The 6,000-nt window shown below is 42.7% G+C and overlaps 1 protein-coding gene and 1 non-coding gene across 4 annotated transcripts in view; one reads left to right on the forward strand and one right to left on the reverse strand.

Moving 5' to 3' along the window:
• The window catches only part of ULK2 (unc-51 like autophagy activating kinase 2), a 102,958-nt gene that overhangs the window by 92,601 nt on the left and 4,357 nt on the right, over nt 1-6,000 (reverse strand). The window lies entirely within an intron of this gene.
• On the forward strand, nt 3,680-3,750 carry TRNAG-CCC. The gene has a single exon. It is a non-coding gene; the product is annotated as a tRNA-Gly (tRNA).

Here is a 6,000-nt window from a genome sequence, read left to right on the forward strand (position 1 = left end):
TCACTCTCCTGCTTTTAAAACTCTTCAGTGGCTTTGCACTGTCCTTAAGATAAACATCAGATCTGGCTCCTGCTAACCTCTCCAGTATCACCTAACACTACACTCTCGCTCTCATTACTGTACTCCAGACACACTAACCTCCTTCCAGTTCCTCAAACTCAGTGATCTCTCCTGTCAGTGGTCTTTACAGAAGGCTTCATCTCCTTGGGAAGCTTACTTTTTTCTCCCATTAACCCCCACCTAGCCTTCTCCAACCCATCCCTCAATCTCTATAGACATCATTTCCCCAGGAAGCCTTCCCTTGTCCCACTTCCCTAGTCCCCATATTGTCCAAACCTCACCAACAGTTCTCCCTTACAGCACTTGGCAAACTTGGAAACAGTAACTATTGGCCCGGGTGTGGTGGCTCACGCCTGTAATCCCAGCACTTTGGGAAGCCAAGGTGGGCAGGTGGCTTAAGCTCAGAAGTTTGAGAACAGCCTGAGCAACATAGTAAAACCGTATCTCTACAAAAAATAGAAAAATTAGCCACGCATGGTGGTGCCTGCCTGTAGTCCCAGATACTTTGAAGGCTGAGCTGGGAGGATGGCTTAAGCCCGGAAGGTGGAGGTTGCAGTGAGGCATGACCATGCCACTGTACTCCAGCCTGGGTAAGAGAGCCAGACCCTGTCTCAAAAAAGAAAAAAAAAAAAAAAAAGAAATAGCAACTATTTGCTTAATGTCATCTTTCCTAATATACTGTAAGAGTTCCACAATGACAAGGACCATTTCTACTTTGTTCACGACTATACTCCTGTACCTCTCATTAACTAGCTCAAGAAATTCGAGTCACAAATAAATCAGTAAGAAAAATGAACACAACCGATGTATCACGGAACAGCAATGGGAACGTCACAGAAGAAATGTAAAAAGATAAATGCAGCAAAAAGATGACTGATACCCTAATGATTTAAGAAAAAAAAATATATATCAGCTGGGCGCAGTGGCTCACATCTGTAATTCCAGAACTTTGGGAAGCTGAAGGAGGTAGATCACTTGAGGTCAGGAGTTCGAGGCCAGCCTGGCCCATTTCTACTAAAAATACAAAAATTAGCCAGGCGTGGTGGTGGGTGCCTGTAATCCTAGCTACTTGGGAGGCTGAGGCAGGAGAATTGCTTGAGCCCAGGAGGCAGAGGTTGCAGCAAGCTGAGATCATGCCACTGCACTCTAGCCTGGGCAACAGAGTGAAACTCCGTCACAAAAAAAAAAAAAGAAAAGAAAAGAAACAAAGAAATAAAAAAATTAGGCTGGGCACGGTGGCTCACACCTGTAATCCCAGCACTTTAGGAAGCCGAGGCAGGAGGATAACTTTAGTCTAGGAGTTTGAGACCAGCCTAGGCAACATACTGACCTCGTCTCTATTCATTAAATAAATATAATTTAAAATTTTTTAAAAATATATTTTCCTAGTGTGAGATTGTAAAGATATTTTTTTAAAAAAGGTCACTACTGGTTAAAAAGAACTGGTGGCTGGGTGTGATGGCTCACACCTATAATCCCAGCACTTTGGGAGGCCAAGGCGGGTGGATCACAAGGTCAGGAAATTGAGACCATCCTGGCTAACACAGTGAAACCCCATCTCTACTAGAAATACAAAAAATTAGCCGGGCATGGTGGCGGGCGCCTGTAGTCCCAGTTACTAGGCAGGCTGAGGCAGGAGAATGGCATGGACCCTGGAGGCGGAGCTTGCCGTGAGTCGAGATCCCGCCACTGCACTCCAGCCTGGGCGACAGAGTGAGACTCTGTCTCAAAAAAAAATAAAAAAATAAAAAACAAAAAGAACTGGTATAGGCTGGGCGTGGTAGCTCATGCCTGTAATCCCAGCATTTCAGGAGGATGAAGTGGGCAGATCACAAGGTCTGGAGATCGAGACCATCCTGGCTAACATGGTGAAATCCCATGTCTACTAAAAATACAAAAAAGTAGCCAGGTGTGGTGGCAGGTGCCTGTAGTCCCAGCTACTCGGGAGGCTGAGGCAGGAGGATGGCATGAACCCAGGAGGCAGAGCTTGCAGTGAGCCAAGATAGAGTCACTGCACTCCGGCCTGGGTGATAGAGCAAGACTCTGTCCAAAAAAAAAAAAAAAAAATTAGCCAGGCGTGGTGGTGGGCACCTGTAATCCTAGCTACTCCAGAGGCTGAGGCAAGAGAATCGCTTGAAGCCAGGAGGCAGAGATTGCAGTGAGCCGAGATTGTGTCACTGCACTCCAGCCTGGGTGACAGAAAGAATTGGTATAATCTTTTAAAAGATAGCTAATATCTTTGACCAAGCAATTCCACTTCAAGGAATTTATTCTATAGGAACACTACAAAAACACACACAGATATATGTACACAGTTTTCTCTGCAGTACTGTTTCCAATAGAGAAAAAATAGGAAACACTCCAAACAGCCATAATTCGGTGGTTTTTTAGGCGACAGGACTCACTCTGTCCCCTAAGCCGGAGTACAGTGGCCAGTGGTGCAATCACAGCTCACTGTAACTTCAAGTTCCTGGGCTCAAGCCTTCCTTCCATTTTAGCCTCCCAAGTAGCTGGGATTACAGGTATGTGCCAGCACATCTGGCTAACTTTATTTTTTGTAGAAACAGGGTCTCACTATGTTGCACAGGCTGGTCTTGAACTTCTGGCCTCAAGCAATCCTCCTGCTTCAGCTTCCCAAAGCACTGAGATTATGGTGTGAGCCACCATGCCTGGCTTATAATTGGGTTTTAAGTAAATTATCATTTAGCCCTACAATACCTATACTGATTATGACAAAGTATCTAAGACACATCAAGCTTAATAAAACAAGTTGCATTTCTGTACAAATACTACCATTTCTCTCAAAATGAAAAGCTTTAAAAACCAAGTATAAATGGTTATAGACTGATATACATATTTAGAAAATTCTAAAATATACCAAACAGTGGTTATCTCTGGGAACTGCCATCTCTTTTCTAATTTACCATTTGCACAGTATTTGATTATTTTAACTGTGGGCATATATTACTTTTGGAATCAGAGGGAAAATGCATTTCTTTTTAAGTCTCATCTAAACTGAAAGCTGATTTTTACAATGTCAAAAGTTCTCAATTTATAAACTTCAGACAGATAACCAAAACTAATGGTCAGTAAAAATGACATTCACTCCGAGTTGACAGTTACTATATTAGTTCCTAAACATACTGTACCCATTGATGAACAATTTGAATCAAGAAAACAAATATAAAGTATTAGGTCAAGACTCTGTTTAACAGCCAAACGTTTAAGACATCTGATTAATACTTCTTGTTTGTTTGTTTTGTTTTTGAGGTAGAGTTTCCCTCTTGTTACCCAGGCTGGTGTGCAATGGTGCGATCTCGGCTCATCGCAACCTCCGCCTCTTGGGTTCAAGAGATTCTCCTACTTCAGCCTCCCGAGTAGCTGGGATTAGAGGTATGTGCCACCATGCCCGACTAATTTTGTATTTTTAGTGGAGACAGGGTTTCTCCATGTTGGTCAGGCTGGTCTCAAACTCCTGACCTCAGGTGATCCGCCTGCCTTGGCCTCCCAAAGTGCTGGGATTACAGGCATGAGCCACCACGCTCAGCCTGATACTTCTTAAGTTTGTTTTTATAAATTAGTTTCAAAGCACTTGTGGTGCAGTGGTAGAAGTTTCAAAGCACTGGTGGTTCAGTGGTAGAATTCTCGCCTCCCATGCAGGAGACCCAGGTTCGATTCCTGGCCAATGCAGCTCCCACCTTAATCCCAGCTACTCAGGAGACTGAGGCAGGAGAATCCCTTGAACCCAGGAGGCAGAGGTGCAATGAGCTGAGATCATGCCATTGCACTCTACCCTCGGCAACAAAAGTGAGACGACTTCTCAAAAAAAAAAAAAAATTAGTTCTAATAGTATACCATGTACAAAATAAAACAACATTTTAATGCAGTCACTGTGAAATTCCTGATTGTTTAACAATTCACATTTTTTAGTATGTTCTCCCTAATGATACCTCATTCTATAATCAAAGCTGGTACTAAAAAATACTTTTCATTCTGATAGAAAATAATTAAGTATACTTTCAAAACGAAACCTACTCTGCAATTGCCAGGGTTTTCTGTATATCTCCAAGATTGGGAAACTAAAGAGTTAACATTATTTAACAGTTTTTGTACTAGGCACTGAGTTGTACCACTTGGTGCCCTCTGTCTACAGAGACTAAGACAAACTATACAAACAGCAGTGAGGAGAACCAACATTTCAACTAGGGACTGAGAAAAGAGATGAGTTTAGTTTTGACTTGAAAGGTTTCTCCCCTTTTTATGCTGCTTTGAATTTCTCAAATGAAGAAACGAATTACAGCTATCTGAACAGGTAATAAAATATACCCACTGCATTCACATATTCCATGAATGGAAGTTTAAATTGTAAAGTTTTTGTAAAGCAATCATACTCTACAATCAAAAACTTTAACACTGTGCATGCTATTTGACTTGGTCTTTCCAATTCTAGAAATTGAAGTTAAATAATCAAAAATATGTTCAGAAGGTATACATAATTCTTACAGCATTTTTCTTTTTAGGAAAAACTTAAACATCCTTTTTCTTTTTCCCCAAGATGGAGTCTGGCTCTGTCACCCAGGCTGGAGTGCAGTGGCACGATCTTAGCTCACTGCAACCTCCGCCTCCCTGGTTCAAGCAATTCTCCCGCCTCAGCCTCCTGAGTAACCGGGATTACAGGTGCCCGCCACCACGCCCAGCTAATTTTTGTATTTTTAGCAGAGACAGAGTTTCGCCATGTTGGCCAGACTGGTCTTGAACTCCTGACCTCTGGTGATCTGCTTGCCTCAGCCTCCCAAAGTGCGGATTACAGGCGTGAGCCATCGCACTTGGCCAAAAAAATTTAAACATCTTATAACATGAGTTTAGTTACTTTGTGTTATGATATGACCACATGAAAAAAAAATTTTTTTTTTTTTTAGACGAAGTTTCGCTTGTTACCCAGGCAGGAGTGCAATGGCGCAATCTCAGCTCACTGCAACCTCTGCCTCCTGGGCTCAAGTAATTCTCCTGCCTCAGGCTCCTGAGTAGCTGGCTTTACAGGCACCTACCACCACACCTGGCTAATTTTTGTATTTTTAGTAGAAATGGGGTTTCTCCATGTTGGTCAGGCTGGTCTTGAATTCCCAACCTCAGGTGACCCGCCTGCCTCGGCTTTCCAAAGTCCTGGAATTACAGGTATGAGCCACAGTGCCCAGCAGAAAAATGACAATATTTTTTAAAAAGTAAATATACAACAGTCGATTTGTCTCACCCGCCTAAAACTAAACATATTGAAAGCAAAGACTTTGTTTTATTCACTGCTTGATTCCTAGCACTTAGAACAATGCCTGGCACATAACAGTCACTCAAAAACTTACAAAATAGGCCAGGAGTGGTGGCTCACATCTGTAATCCCAGCACTTTGGGAGGCAGAGGTGGGCGGATCACCTGAGGTCAGGAGTTCCAGACTAGCATGGCCAACATGGTGAAATCTTGTTTCTACCAAAAATACAAAAATTAGCTGGACATGGTGGCAGGCACCTATACTCCCAGCTACTTGGGAGACTGAGGCACAAGAATTGCTTGAACCCGGCAGGCAGAGGTTGCAGTGAGCCAAGCTCACACCACTGCACTCCAGCCTGGGCGACAGAGTGAGACTGTCTCAAAAAAAAAAAAAAAAAAAAAAAATTGTCAAATGAATGCAGTAATGCAAGTGAATACAGAAGAGGTTTTAGCTAGAAATATATATGTAATAGGATCACATAACATATACATTTACCTTAACCGAATTCAACTGTCCAGACTAAGCAAAAGAAAGAACTTATGTAAATCATGCATGCTGACTTGCCCTGGAGTGACAGTGGAGAGAAAACCAGAATCTGCTGTTCCCTCTGAGAGTCTCTGGTCCCTACAGCTCTCACATGGTATCGCACTAGCTACACGTGATTCTAGTTTTTTGGG

The sequence above is a fragment of the Papio anubis genome, chromosome 17 (assembly GCF_008728515.1).
Source record: "Papio anubis isolate 15944 chromosome 17, Panubis1.0, whole genome shotgun sequence".
Taxonomy (NCBI): domain Eukaryota; kingdom Metazoa; phylum Chordata; class Mammalia; order Primates; family Cercopithecidae; genus Papio; species Papio anubis.